The 16,461-nt window shown below is 34.0% G+C and overlaps 1 long non-coding RNA gene across 2 annotated transcripts; it reads right to left on the bottom strand.

Annotated features, from left to right (window-relative positions):
• Window positions 1-12,044: 12,044 nt before the first annotated feature.
• LOC125060829 lies at window positions 12,045-14,377 on the bottom strand. 2 transcript variants are annotated; one of them, XR_007118928.1, is made up of 3 exons: window positions 14,155-14,308; window positions 12,815-13,081; window positions 12,045-12,211 (listed from the first exon to the last, which is right to left on the bottom strand). It is a non-coding gene; the product is annotated as an uncharacterized LOC125060829 (long non-coding RNA). The 2 variants fall into 2 exon arrangements; XR_007118927.1 differs by lacking the exon at window positions 12,045-12,211 and having other exon boundaries at window positions 12,620-13,081; window positions 14,155-14,377.
• Between the last annotated feature and the right edge of the window lie 2,084 nt (window positions 14,378-16,461).

Genomic DNA, 16,461 nt, shown 5'->3' with positions numbered 1-16,461 from the left:
TAAGAGCGGGCAATAACCAAAACCACTCATTGTAGATTTAATTTGATTAAAGTATGTGATGTTTGAATTAAAAACAATAAATATGTATTGATACTTCACTATAATGTGAATGGTTGACTCTAATTAAAAATACAATACAAAATGAATTCCTCGATACAAAAACAACACAAATTCACCTGTAACTTTTATCTAATGTCATGGCGACTATTATGACGACGAAAGTTAATTGAATTGTAGCTCAATAGTTTGGCCCAGAGTATCTATAAGGGCGAGGCCCCACTACTGCGTTGCGTCGTCGGCGTCAGCGGCGACGCTGCGACGTTTCGAGAATTATTTTTTATACATGCCCCGTTTCAACGGATCGACGGACAAGAGACGAAGCAGGGGGGAGGGTGATCACTGTTTCTTAATGCTATCAGAGGAGATATCCAGAATCTTCTATGGTTTCTAAGTTAAATTAAACAAAATTACATGTTTGTGTCTGTCCATTGCGAAGGCTGAGACGCAGATGCGACGGCGTGTATACCCTCTCGCGTCGCGATGTCATGCGTCGACGCAACGCAGTAGTGGGGCCTCACCCTTACTCTTACAAAAAAAAATATTTGTTTAAAATTTTTATAATATTTATTAGTATAGATAATGTATACTCTGACAATTACAAACAATTACACTTAGGCCCTGGTTTGCATACGCAGTGCCTATTCGGTATGTCTATTGTCTACGCTTTTACGCGTTAAGTAAACCACATATTAATATTTTTTCTAATTGTATTGCAGTTTATGCAACGTTCAAAATGCCCTCGAGTTTGTAAAAGATACACAACCGTTGCGACGCGGTGATTGCGTTTGTCACCAAAGCGGGCGGAGGTAGACGCGAGGCTGAAATCATAATTTCGGTAGCCTACTACGCGCTCTTAAATAGCTAATGAATGTTTTGTCCCTATCACTCTAATGGCACTTTAAAAATAAATAACGGTAACAGTATTATTTAAGTCATTTAGGATTCTTACGCTTACGAATAACCTCGCACTCGCAATAAAACATGGACATTTTGTTACCATAGTAACCATTCTTACAGTGAAAACATGTAACCATGGTAACAAATACGGTAATACGGTAGATAGCTTTAGTTTATGTTTTATTGTCTTTCTATAATTAAGGCGTTAATCTTTAACTTCTGATTGGGGCCTCATAGCCTAGCGGTCTTATTAAGTGGCAGCTAGGTGAGGGGTACCGGGTTCGATTCCCGGGTCGAGGGCAAGTTTTAATTTAATTTAAATTTGATCTCGGCCTTTGGGAGGGTTGCGCGGTACCGGGCGAGTGCCTAAACCGTACATGGAGGACATGGTCGAAATTCTAAGGCAAAAAAAGCACGAATTATAAAAATCTTATACTTGACGCTGGCTAATGCACAAATCGTGCCAGAGCCACAAAAAAAAAACTTCTGACAGTTCATATACAAACTTTTTCATTCCGAAACCTCTTTATTCATAAGCACGTTACGGTGAATAATTATAATATTAAAAATAAAACGCAGTGAATTTTATTAATATTCAGTACAATTTCAGTATTTATCAAAGGCTGTCGTTGTACTGTGAACTTAATGAACTTGTAATGAAAACGTTGAATTTCCTCTGAAATATATTTTTAATACTTTTAATTTGTGGAGTATGAAAAGAAAATAAGTGCTTTTGAAAAATAAAATGTATATTCAAGGTTTTAATTAATATGTATTTTAAAACATTAAGTTTTATTCTGTTTCTAAGTGAAGTATTTCTTAATTGCGTTTACAGTTAAATAAAAAAAAAAAACAATTAAGTTTTGATTGATTTGTCCAAGAATACGTATTTCAACTTCATGTCTTTTGTGCTATTTCTATTATTATACAAAATCTATGAAGTATGATTATTTATGCTTAGAGGAGAGTGACCAAATATGGAATACCATTTTGATTTTTAGGCATAATTTCCACAAGTGTTATAAATAAAAAACTTTTTGTGGTAATTATTAACAATCATATATTTGCACTTTAGTTTGTAATAAGTTTAGGTTTTATTGAGTAGTTTAAGGTAAGAAAAAATTTAAAAAACTAAAAAACGATTTAGGTACCTAAATATGGAATAGGTACCCCAAATATGGAATACTATAAACACACCTTAAAGGTTAATTTTTGATACACGAGACTCTTTGGAAACTTGGTATAATATAGAAAGGTACACATTTTTTTTACAAAAATCACAAATCTAGGTATCAAACTCTGGCACAGCGCAATCATTACATGCCCAGAGTCCACACATAAGATACTTGATCCAAGTTTCCCCATGAGTATCATTCGAAAACAGCACACCACAGAAAATACACTCCGAATCTTCAGATTCTGGAGCTGTATATCCTATCAAGGCATCGGGTTCACTGTCAGTATCAAATAGCATCACCTCCTCATCATCTGAATTAGGCTTAGTCTTCTCTTTTGGTTTTTTTCCTTTTGATATTTTCTGTTTTTAATTCTTGTTTTTTGCCAACACGACAGTTTTCTTTCCGAGTGTAGTAGCTGCGGCTTCTCCTGGAGAAAATTCGTTTTTTCTGACATAATCAAAACAAAGTAGATCTTGACACATCAAAGTATTTTCCAGCTTTTAAATAACCCATTTGTTTCTCTCTTACTAATTTTATTACTTCCGCCATATGCTCTGAATCCATTCTTTTCGCTTTGTTTTCGAGTTGACGCCCGCCATTTTGGTAAAACATTAAAAAAATATATAATTAACATAATCATCATGTCAGCTGATACTTCAGAGAACCAATTATGGAATAGTCCATAATTGGATACTGTGATCTGTCCATATTTGGATTTTCCAACGATTTCAAACTGACATTCAGATTTTTATATTTAAGAAAGTAATATCATCTAATACCGCTAAAACATACAAAAGAACGTCTAAACGGTCTGTAAAAGCTATAAAATCAATACTGTGTGCACTTTCTTTACGAAAAATACGTATTTTTAACATACCTTAGAAAGTTATGCGGTAGCGGCAAAACAAAAAACTGTCACAATGACGAAAGCACTTGCTCAACTGACATGCTACAACTTGTACGCGTAAAAGGGAGTAAAAAGAGACAGAAAATAATTGTTTATTGCGTATGTGAGTTTGCATTTGGGAGAAATAGGGGTATTCCATATTAGGGATACTATCCCATATTTGGTCACTTTCCTCTAATAATTACAGTTGCTTGTATTGCCGTCATTATTTTAATAATAATAATAATTTATTTGCTAAAATAAAATAAAATCGTTTATTTGTTAAGAAAGTGATACATTCAGATTGATTAATAATAAAATAAAACAGCACAATCAGCCATATAAAAAAGGTATGCATAATGACTTATAATAAGAACATATAAGTTATTTGTTATTTTGGTCAAAACTTATGGTTTATATACTCTGCCACATTGTAAAAGCACCTTGCTTTTAAAAATTACCAACCAACTACCGTCCTACTCCTTGATCCGATGATAAAAATAAATGAAGGGTTCATTTATTTTTATCATCTTTACGCGTTCACCAAAGCATGGACTGGAAGTCTTTTTCCTCTCCTTCGAAGTCTTCATCACTGAAGGACAAGCCCTAACCGATACGTAGACTTATTTTTTTTTATAGAACAGGGGGCAAACGGGCAGGAGACTCACCTGATGTTAAGTGATACTGCCGCCCATGGACACTCTCAATGCCAGAGGGCTCGCGAGTGCGTTGCCGGCCTTTTAAGAATTGGTACACTCTTTTCTTGAAGGACCCTAAGTCAAATTAGTTCGGAAATACTTCAGTGGGCAGCTGGTTCCACATAGTGGTGGTGCGCGGCAAAAACTGCCTTGAAAAAGGCTCAGTTGTGGAACGGCGGACGTCAAGGTGATACGGGTGGAATTCCGTATTCTGCCTCGACCACACCGCTGTAGCTTGTCTTCGCATTAGAGATATTGAGACCCATAACTGTCTTAAATTTATCAGACCAACGGGTAGGCGGACTACGACTCTATCATCACTCCATCCTACCATCACCAGTTTGTCGAGACTATCCGGTTCTCTCCTGGCAATATGGCCAAAGTTGCTAAGCACCCGTTGGTGTATGATAGTTGAATGTCTTGTGGTGATGTTTTATATGGTATTTTAAAGATGGCGTGATGACGCCTTGGCGGTAAGGGTAACGCACTTCTACCTACAACAGATGAAAAAACATTTCTACGGAATAAATCGGGATTAATAATCTATGATGCGATTTTTAAACGTCTTAAGAACAACGTGTCTCTTATCTGTGGAGTCAATAAACGTTTTGACCTATTCACACCGGTCACTTTGTGTACTATCAATTCGCTATAACAATATGATTCTATTTAAAACGGCAAAAAAAAATTATAAAATATAATATAGTCTTCATATAATAATGAAACTTCTATTATCCGTAATCCCTCATCACATAAAGTTTTTCTAGTGGACATTCCTAGCTTCCTAACATGTTACAACCATTTGACTTGATCTCTTTTGTTTTTATAAAAAAAAAATTCTCAAGTACCTGACACAATGATGCCAATTGTTCGTCGTTCCAGTTTCCTCATTATGTATTTCAACCTCCACCTCTCTTATAAATCTGAGGCTACAAACTACGTAAATGTTATACGCTAAATCGCGCTGTCTATACATACCACTAGCGATAAACCCATACAACTTCGCAACCTTAGCCCTGGCGCTTTAGGGCCAGTGGTCCTTCAGGCCGGAGGAAGAGGAGCTACATCCTTTCTACACAAAGGTTTTTTCTAGTTTCCCAGCCAAGGCTAAACGCCTGCCCATCTTAGGTTATCGCACGTCACTAGGCAAAGAGATAAGTTATATATTAGAAATTATTATTATTATTAATGAGAAAGAAATCTTATTTTGCGAACTAGCGAACTGTGGAATCGACTCCCGGTGGGGGTCTTCCCTGAGAGATACGACCTCCAAATGTTTAAAAAGCGAGTGTACTCCTCCCTCAAAGGCCGTCAACGCACCCACTAAAAATGGGTGTCTATGGGCTGCGAAGACTGCCCTTTTTGGTCGTCCTGCAAGCTCGTTTGCAGGTTTATTATATAAAAAAAAAAGAAATCATTAGTTCACATATTATGTCCTAACAAACACTTTCAAAAATTATACTGATTATACTGGACCTGTCTTTGAATCTATTCCTTCAATATCCTGTCTAGAGCTTTCACGATAATAAAATCCCAACATGGCCCTGGAAATAGTTGACAATATATCACTAATTACAAAGTAACAGCGCAAACATATCTCCACATGATATGAATTTTAAACTTCATCCAACATTGTACGGCTGTTATCGACTCGTGTATGAACAGCTCTGTAAATATGATCATATAGATTTTTACTCTGAATCCATACATTATATTGCAATGTTTCAAATTAGGTACTAGTCAGGCAACAAACCTGTATCACGGTTTGCGCTAATATAATTGTTTGATCCAAATATTTTTTGTTTCTTGTCTTATTTGCGTGTTGTTCCCACGATAATGTAAGTGCGTGCTCCTATTTAACCATGCCTCCTGCTGATAGAAAACAAATCTTTGTTTTTAATTTATTTTTATTAATTACTAAAGATGTCATGTGGAACATGGTGTAATGGTTGCAGCTTACAAACATTGTGTATAACAATAAAACTTGGCGATTAAAAATAGTGGCGGAGAGTTTTTGAGAACTGGCAGTAGATGTAAAATTAGAAGCATTTAGTGTATATGTATTTTTTGACGTTCATAAGTGTACATTATACCATCTATTATATTATCTATATGAAAAATGATTTTCGACTTTTTGACTTTGCAGCTAGTTCGTAATTAAAAATCTGCATTCAAGCAGTAATTGTTAACCAATTACATTTATTTATTTCATGAAAAAAATACAAAAAAAATGTGACGGTGGAACAAACATTGGTCAACGTCACGCATTACACATGAGATTTTGCTTTACTATACTTTCAATTTGTTTCAAAAATTGCATACTTAATTTCATATTTTCATTTCATGTACTAATTATAATTTTATTTCCAAGCGAATTTGTTTGTCTACTATGATCATAATATGCTTACGTAAACTATCGAATTATTAAGTAAATCAAGCCCTATTAATCCATTTCGGATGTCATTTTTTAAAGTGTTTTGTTTGGGATAAAAAACGTTCAAAATTCGTGTCACGTTCAACATCATTCGGCGTAGTTTAAACATTGATGAAAAATATACATATTCATTTTTGGAACGTCATTCAGGTTTGTTTGATTTGCATATTTAATACTGATACTAGTTGAACGAATGTTATAAAAAAAGGGACCATACACATCTCTTTTTTTCTTTTTTTTTATAGAACGGAGGCTCACCTGATGTTAAGTGATACCGCCGCCCATAGACACTCTCAATGCCAGAGGGCTCGCGAGTGCGTTGCTGGCCTTTTAAGAATTGGTACGCTCTTTTCTTGAAGGACCCTAAGTCGAATTGGTTCGGAAATACTTCAGTGGGCAGCTGGTTCCACATAGTGGTGGTGCGCGGCAAAAACTGCCTTGAAAAACGCTCAGTTGTGGAACGGCGGACGTCGAGGTGATACGGGTGGAATTTCGTATTCTGCCTCGACGTCCGATGATGAAACTCAGGTGCAGGTATATGTTTCTGTTGAAACTACCGCTGACAAACGTCGATTTTTGGATCCTAAGCCATAAGAAGAAGTGATTCACAGCCGGGTTCGAATGGACTTTACGGTTGAGAGTCACTCGACTAGGGCGACGTAACAAATTTGGTAAAACAAGATAATAAAAAATTATTATTATTTAATTATTACAAGTACCTATTTATCTTACTTAAAATAAAATTAGTTAAAAACGCCGAAGTATTTCAGTTAAATCAGTATATATAACTTAGGTCAAGTACCTCGTCTTTCAATGAGTTTATTTAATTATTTACACTTCATGGCACAATATTTTTTTAATAATTGCCTCTGCTCTGAGACATTATTCAACTTTACGATCTAGACTGGCTTAAGACTAATAAGTAATTTAATTATATCCTTGACTAAAAAATATATTAAACATAAGAAATTGTCCAATACACTACTTACAGTCTCTATTGTTAGGCCTCTTCCAGCCAGAGATTTCGTTTTAAAGAAGAGAACAATAGATTGCGTTTAAATATTTGGACACTAATTTAGACTTAACAATTTTTGTGGATATCTCTAATCGTTCCCCAAAATAGAATGCCCTTTTTTTTCTCGTGGGGAAATGCGTTACGCATACCCTCCCGCGGCACGCGGCACTCGCTGTTGTGCATACCTAATAAAACTCCACAGCGCCACTAGAAATCGTCCGAGGCAGGACATGATAACAGCGTAGGCTTGTCCGCATCCAGCCGTGAAAAAAAAATTGATTGCCCACCTGAACCTCGGACCTACCGAAGGAACCTAGCTTGCTTGTTCCGTCCTTAACTAATTAACGCCCAAGAAAACGCCGAAATTTTTCCGCTTCAATACTCGAGAAAAATCAAGCAATCGTGGGGCTTGTCAGTATAACTGTTTTTTACAAAACTACATTAAACTAAAAAAATTGTGAGTACTCATAATTTAAGTTACTAATAATATCTGCAAATCATCTATTTATTAAATTATCTGATTTATTACAAACTCATATGTAAATCACCGGATATTGATGTATAAAGTATAAAGTATCACAGACCAAGCAGTTTCTGTGATAGGCTAGCGCTTCCGCGGTAAACATTGAGGACAATCGTGTTATTTATATTCTTATTATTAAATACTATATTGATATGTAAAATCAATTATAATAATAATTACCAAAAGAAGTAAAAGATCTTCCGACTAGTCTTTAAAAATCGACTTGGTGTATTACTTTTGGAAAAAATGTCTTATTCAATAAATGATTATTTGCGTGAGACACTGTAGTAGATATAAATTTAATAGCGAGTGATATGATATCTACAACAACATAAGAATTGACCAATTCATATGACTAATAATGTAAAATTCCTTAAATTTGCGCGCCATTGTGTGGCAGAATATGCAAACTACCTTACACATTTTTGTACCATATTCTTGCAATATATTATTATTATTATAAACTAACCATAAATAGAAATATTTATTATATTATATATAGTGAGGTATTTGTTATACAATTTTAGAAACCCTATTAAGGGGAAAATTTTGTTCTTGTAATATTTTTTCCATTTAACAGTTTTGCACTAAAGATAACATGCACTCACACTAATTCACTTATTCGAATGGTTTTGTCCATACAAAATATTAATATTAACTCAAAGCTTGGTGCAACGGGCGGCCTTATAGCGGCTACTAAGCGATACCAGGCGACCCTTATGACAAGAGAAATGAGAAGTTTAACGGCGTCAAGGTCGAGTGAGTTTTTATGGCGTCTTAGTTTCGATTTACTATAGTGAAAGTGAGATTGTTCTGTCATCAATATCGCACTGGTGTAGATTTTCAATTCCCTTCAGGGTACAATCTGATGCAATTGATTTCGCTCGCAAGAATACTAGTATTTTATTCCGTACTGAAGTGAAATGAAAGCTAAAATTATTTATTTATTAGGCCACACATAAGAAAACAAGATAAGAAACATTAGAACAAAATTGTCGCTACGTTGATAGCTGAGGACTTTTACGACCTTATAATATAGGAATAGAATATAACAGTGATAACAGCCCATTCCTATAATCGGGCGATCCGTAAAAATATCAACATTGTTTATGCCCTGCAGCTATTCTAGCCATTCTGTTTAGTGGAGCGTAAACCGTTAATTAGTATAGATAGAAAATGTATTTTGGTTTTTTGTTTAAAACCTCTAGGGAATGATATGTTCAATTTAAACAAGACATGAGATGAGTCCAGCATTGGACAATTTAAAAGAAACATAGCACTACGACAATTATTGAAAATACACTTTTTTATGTTTACTCCCAAACATAGATAAAATAAATCAGTGTCGCTACAACCTCTTTCGGTCTGGGCCTCAGATTTCTGAATCTGTTACATGATAACTTTTTAAATCTAAAGGCAAGTAGGTGATCAGCCTTCTTTGCCTGACACAAGCCGTCGACTTTTTGCGTCTAAGACATGTCGGTTTCCTCACGATGTTTTCCTTTACCGTTAGAGCGAATGTTAAATGCGCACATAGAAATGAAATCCATTGGTGTACAGCCGGGGATCGAACCTACGACCTCAGGGTTGAGGACACTGCGAAACACACTCTCAAACATCACCCATGTTAAAATGAGGACAATAAATACTTATGAAAACATGTTATACGAATTACATGAGAACTTCTGAAGGCGCAGATCTAACCAGATCCATGCAACTTCCTCACAATCGAGATTCGCAATACCGCAGCACAACTTCAGGGAAGTTTTGTATCGAAAAAGTCGCTTGGGTTGGTAAACGAATACCAATAAGGTACGAATAAAAGCAAAAGAAAACAATAATAATAGTAAATGAGCGGCCCAGACTTGATATAAACGATTGAACAATCTTGTCAAACCAGTGACTACATTGATTACATCATATTTATTACGCCTTTACATAATCCTTTTGTTTTGCGCTCAAATAAATACAGATAATAGTTTATTGTCTTTAGGTAATAGACGCATGTTATCTGTAGTACTTGCAGTTTATAACGATTCTAAAATTATACTTATTCTGCGTTGTTTTTGTTGATCTGTATACGTATTGGGGTACATTTGCTACCGGTTGCAATACACACTATACGGTTACACCTATTTGTCAACATACATTTAGTAAAACTCTGAAATGTGTATCCCTATGTATATTTTATTTTAAAAGGCTTATATATTAAACTAACATCGAATATCAAAAAGTATTAGATTTGACATATGACAACCATATCGCTAAGTTTTGACATTCAAAAATGAGACTATGCTCGAGCGGTCCGAGTATTGCGAATATGAATTTAGTATGGAAACTGCAGATCGCCGTGCGGCGACCGCATATTGCAGTCGGTCTTGATTGCAACATGCGGTCCGTCTATGGCCCGCTTTAGCACGAACTATGACTCGAATATGTCAAAATCCATCACATATTATGTTCATACTTGTATGCAGAAACTCTCAAGGTCAATTTTGGGCTTAGTTTACGCCTAGTGATTGCATATTGTAATTAAAAATGCGGACGATGAAATGATTAAATCTCATTGATGTTTCAGATGATATTAATATGTTTTTGCAATTAATACATAATTACATTCTATTCTTCACAGATTAGTAAAAAAAGTGCGTGCGTACAAAGTACACGTCATGTCAGAAATTAAACATCTTTGGCAAACTAATTATTAAGTCTTGTTCATATTTATACAAATCTAAAACTTTAGATTTCCGAGGCTTGGAGGGAAAAAGGAAGATATGTTAGGAATTGAATGAATTTAATTGTTATTAAAATATTAAAAGTGTCGAAAATTTATATAAATTATAAATTTAATTTTTTAAACTTATTTCTTCGGTAATAAAAACACGTTGCATTTTAATCCGCGACACATTTTAGCCAGGTCGTCGACCGTCTCACAATAACGTCTTCTAATCTCAGGCTAAATCGTACCATAAGTGGTAATCCCTTAACAACGCTTGTTCCAAGTTTGCAGTCCCAGAAGGTCCCTCGAGGATAGCCATCGCGACCACACTTTGGTGATGTTTAAAATGCTCTTTTGAAGAACGAAATTTGATCATGGCCCTGACTATGTGTTTAAGAATTGCCTTAGTTAAATAAATCGTGAGTGATTTGACAGTTAGCTACTGCATTAGAATAGAAGTATGTTTATTGATTCTATCTACTATACTATACCATATGTTACTGTTGGCCAATCGGTATTGGTGATAGCGTAACAATGACTTTTATTGATTACAGTTTATAGTGAGTAACAAAAATGTTTTCGCAAACAAATGATTCATCAACTAAAGTCTAATTCCAATATTAACTGAAGTACTATTTCGTCTCTTTCTGACGAAAGTGGTTAACATTGTGGTGATAGAAAAAGATAGATGGGTATTTTTGTTCAAACGAGTTATTTTTTAGTAATGGGGGAAAATGAATAGGTTATGTTATCTTAATTATCTAGATGTTATTTCCGTTATGTTAAAGTTCACGGAGCTAATCGGAGCTCTTGTTTATGTTTTTTTGTTTGTCAACTCTGTTCCGGTGTTAATATTCGTTTGATAATATTGCAAATATTTTATTAATTATATTAAAAATAAAGACATTTTATCTTGCAATTGGCTAATTAAATTTAAAGTAATTCTAAAGTGTAATTGTATAAAGAACCATTTATATGATTATTCATAATAGAAATTGCGTAAAATGTGACGCACAAATGTTACCATACTATCTTATAATATAACATACAAATATTTAACGACCTTGTCATCAATGTTAATTGCAGGTAATTTAAATATTTTATCACACTTGTATAATACAGAGCTGATTCGAAATAATGTAATAAATTCGAATTTAGAACCTTATTCGAATGTCTTTTGTTTTTGCTGGTTTCATTATTAATAATAACCAATCCAGTGGGGCTACTACCCTATATGGGTCAAGACCCAGATATGTCATAGATTTTTGGGTCTAAGACATGTCGGTTCCCTCAGGATGTTAGCCGTCAAAGAATGCGCGAATGTTTACTGCGCACATCGAAATAGTCTCCATCTCAACCCTGCTCAATACAAATTTGCTGTTATTCATGTTCAGAGAAGGAAACAATTTAATTATAACATCAGTAAACCCGGCTTCTAGTTTTAAAATAATTTCATTCTTAAAGTGAGATTGCTGCTGTTCTATCAACATTCTTAAGTCTTTATCAACAGGTGTTAAAGAAAAAATAAAATGCGTTTTAATTAAATCGAAATGCAAATTTAGTCGCTACTATAAAAATCTTCCAATGCTTATTTCTTGATAGGGAAGCATTTATTTTCGCTATTTAAAAACAAATAATTTTGAATTATTTATTAACGAATAACAGTTAAAACATACAATTAAAATATGTAGATAACAAATAATTATAAACTAGCTATTTACATATATTATATATCACATTTCATACAACCAGTTTTCTTCTCTCCAAATTAGGAAGGTCGTCGTCGCTGCTTCGTAATTACCTTTATTTAATATTATTTAATTTGAAATTTTCTTAGCAAGAAGTATAAGTTATTATATAAGTTTTATTATATATAGGAGTGAATAGGCAACAAGTTTAACCACTCTATCAAATATCTCAAGGAATTTTATTACTGTTGTAGATATCAGGATTTTTGTTTAATAGCATTTAGTCCGTCGTGTTCCTTAGAGCTCACGTTAGTAGGGACGCGTCCCAGCCTTGTGATTCTGTAACTCACTTTTCGAACTCACACAGCGGTTTTCGCATTTCGCAGCGGAGGTCGCGCTCAAATCAGTCGAGAAGCAGTCATTTTATGATAAGGAGGGAGCTTGTAGTTTATTGTTTATAAGAATGCCAAATCATAAAATGACTGCTTCACGACTGATTTGAGCGCGACCGCCGCTGCGAAAACCGCTGTGTGAGTTTGAAAAGTGAGTTACAGAATCGCAAGGCTGAAGTCCATTTATACAATCTTCTGGAACTTACTTAAAGGAAATGTTCCTATCGCCACCTTTAAGTAACGTTGATACTATTGATACCTTGGAGATCCGGAATGGATTCTAATGTCTAATTGTTATGTAATGTACAATGCTTTCTTACTTACATTTCTATATAAAGTTTCTCAATTCATTATTTGTATGTATTGTCGTACTTTAACTTTCGATTAAAGTCTCGGCAACTTTCCTAGAACTGGAGACTGTACTATAAAGATGGAAGAAGAGATACAAGAGCAGTCCAACGCAGAGAATGAAGAAGAGAATACAGAAGCAGACGATACACTCGGAGACGTAGATTCGTATACGATCAGTCCTAGACACACGATGTCCGGGGATGTCCACGCTTGAGTATGTCCACATGATTTTACGATTGACTGAAAAAACAGTTACTTCTTAGAACGAAACTTATCAGAACACTTAAGTTTACAGTACAATCAAGGGTTATTTTCTCTGTGAATTTTTTAGTCTAATCGGTTACTCGACATTCTGGGGTGGGAACTGGGCACTAGACCATACTGGGGTGGGATGGGAACACCCGCACCCCCTCTATTTATGCAGACACATATGCCTATACACTGTACCATTTAATTATTTATTTTGGCTGACGTAACATATAATCTTAATATATATATTTCTTGTGTGCGTGTGTATGTGACTGAACTCCTCCTAAACGACTGGACCAATTTTGATGAAATTTTTTGTGTGTCTTCAAGGGGATCTGGAAATGGTTTAGATTCACAAATCAGCCCGCCAGATGTTAAGGGTAGTCCACCCCTAAATTTTGATTTTGATTTTTTAGACAAAATTTTTAATTTCTATTTTTTTATGATACAGCATTAAAAAATACATACAACCCCTAATTTTCACCCCTCTATGATCAACCCCTATTTTTTTATTATAAATGATATACATGGCAAAACGACGTTTGCCGGATCAGCTAGTAAACTTATAAGTATTTTAACTAGTTTCAAATACACACTCAAAAATTAAGTTTTAAGACACGTGGTCGTTAGATTCGTTTATAGTACAAATATGAAAGTTAAAAGGTTTTTATTGTCGAGGAATAAGAAATAAATAATAATAATAGTAATAATCACTTTCACAACTATTCTAGTGTTAATATCTATATAATTCTAGCGATTTTATGGCATGAGGAAAATGAGCCCATAAAACCAAAGACAATTAAAGTAATTTGGTAACACTAAATACTTGTAATAGTATTCTGTCTACGTACTTTAAAAGTAGCAATTTATGTTTTGTCCCTATCACTCTTGTATCAATTCGTAAATAAAGAAACCAAAATCTATATTTTATCTAACGAGATTTGCAACTATATTTCTGAATTAGAATTAACTAGAATGGAAACATTAATTCAAGGTCTTATTCATCTTAATTTATATAATTATTCTTTAATAATAAACTCATAAATATTTTAGTATCAACTCACCATTGTCCGATTCGATTACATACACTACATCATATAGTTTATTTAACTCATTATTTTTCCAGTCACGATTTTTCCGGTACTGAACGCCGCGTGCGCTCACCGCCGACTGATGTGTATGACTTTGATAAGAGTTATGACGGAATTATTTTATTTATGTCTGAACAGTGATCTTGTTTATACGCGATTTTGTCTACGTAGTAGTACTGATATCATGGTTTTTTGAAGTCATAGACATCGCTACCAAGGATCCCTTTAATAGGGTCTGATATAAATAATATGTATGTGTCACCGTAAAATTGTAAAAACCGTTAGATTGTAATCTATCTCGCGAGATTGTAAACTGTCGAAAGATTGTGAACCTCAACGAACTGCTTACAAATTAACGTATTGTTATTCGGTAGTTATATGAAATTGTTGGGAAGTAAAATTAATCTGTAATTGACCAAAGAAGTTTGAATGATAACTAAGTTAGTGTAGTACAATCTACCGAATACCGATAACCGATAACCGATAGATTACAATCTAACGGTTTTTACAATTTTACGTTAACATATGCATTACAATGTGTAATATTTGGGAACCCTTAGAAAAATATCTGTGTCAGGGTTCCCAGCTCTTCCATGAGAAAATTATTTTTTATATACATTTATTTCTGTATTAAAATACATCTACATCAAAACTGTTATCTACTGTGTAAGTTAAAATTCTAAGATGTATTGGGAATATAAAATTTTCATAACAATATTTATACACTTTTAAAAAAGAGAAAACTCTCTCTCACCTCTAGCTCAAAACGAGCCTCTGCAAGTCGAGCGTAAATAATAAAGCTACACGACTGTTTCCTCCAACTTCGAAATCGTTACGTTGAGAGTAGAAACTCTTGAAGTACGAGATAGATGTGAACGAAGAATATAAACTAGACAGTATTGGAGACTTCAGAATCAGTGATTTTGACGCAATGCTAGAATAAAAGGTACCACCCCCGATCTACCACGGGGACCACTTCTTAGTTTTATCGTTGCTGTATGGTAATGAATGAATATAATAAATAATGAATTTTTATTGGTAGATGTATTTTATAGGTATAAGAGTTATAAATAATTATTTGATAAGCAATTTCAAAATAATTAAAGTGTTATAAAGTGTATCACATTTATACATTTGGTTTTATACATTTGACATATCTATCACACACAGTGGCACAGTTCCTAAAGGAATGGACGTAATATGATCCTGCTTCTTAAGATATGTGTGTCCTAACATTTGGAATACGCATGTATACAGGTAACACTACTGCCTTGCGATTCTGTAACTCACTTTTCGAACTCTCACTGCGGTTTTTGCAGCGGCGGTGAGTTACAGAATCGCAAGGCTGTAGTGTTATAATAGAACATGTCGAATTAGTTTTAATAAGAAATTTAGGTAATGATTTGTTAAAATTAAAATAACACACGCTTGCTCTAAAAAGAAGTCTTTTTTTCTTCTTGCTTCTCTTTCTCTTTCTCGTACATAATATTAAAATGACAGTCAGTTTTCTTAGCAATATTTTGTTAGTCATTTTTATATTAATTCCATTAAAAAAGGACTGTACGAGTACTGCAGAATCGTTGCTTTAACTGAAAATACTCAGTTAAATAAATTTATTCAGTTTAAAGACTGCATCTGAAAGTAAAAATATAAGAGCACTACATTTATAACTTAGTAATTCTAAATACAGCTTTCATACTAAAGTTCGTTTTATAAAGGTCTTTTCTATATTTTAATCTTATTGAATTTTATTTAAGCCCAACCGTACTCTATTTAATACATATTGTATTAGAAAGTTGTTTTTTTGTTAATCTAAGGAATGGTTCGATGTAAATTACTTTCAGACATAAAATTATAAATTTCTTTGGCATGTTGCGCCATTCGGTAGCAAATATAAGATCGGCGGGTATTGAATTGTACCAATTATAAGTTCTTTATTGAAGTATATATACTGTTTTGAAGCTACTATACTGGTTAGAAATAATTTAAGCAGTTAACTAAGTTTAAAGTGAAACTATTTGATAAGGTGTAGGTTTATGTTTACTCAGGCATATAAATGTATTCTTAATACAATTTTGTCGATTACACACTTTTAATGGTGTACCTTATTTTAAACATACTATCTTTCCTCCACGTTTATTAGAGCGTGTACTTTATCAGGAATTTGATATAAAAATGTGATAATGTTCTAATGAAGATTCTTGGTTTTATCTAATATATAAAATTCTCGTGTCGCGGTGTTTGTAGTTAAACTCCTCCGAAAAGGCTCGATCGATTCTC

The sequence above is a fragment of the Pieris napi genome, chromosome 22 (genome assembly GCF_905475465.1).
Source record: "Pieris napi chromosome 22, ilPieNapi1.2, whole genome shotgun sequence".
In the NCBI taxonomy this organism is placed as follows: domain Eukaryota; kingdom Metazoa; phylum Arthropoda; class Insecta; order Lepidoptera; family Pieridae; genus Pieris; species Pieris napi.
This window is presented reverse-complemented; position numbering and strand designations above follow the sequence as displayed.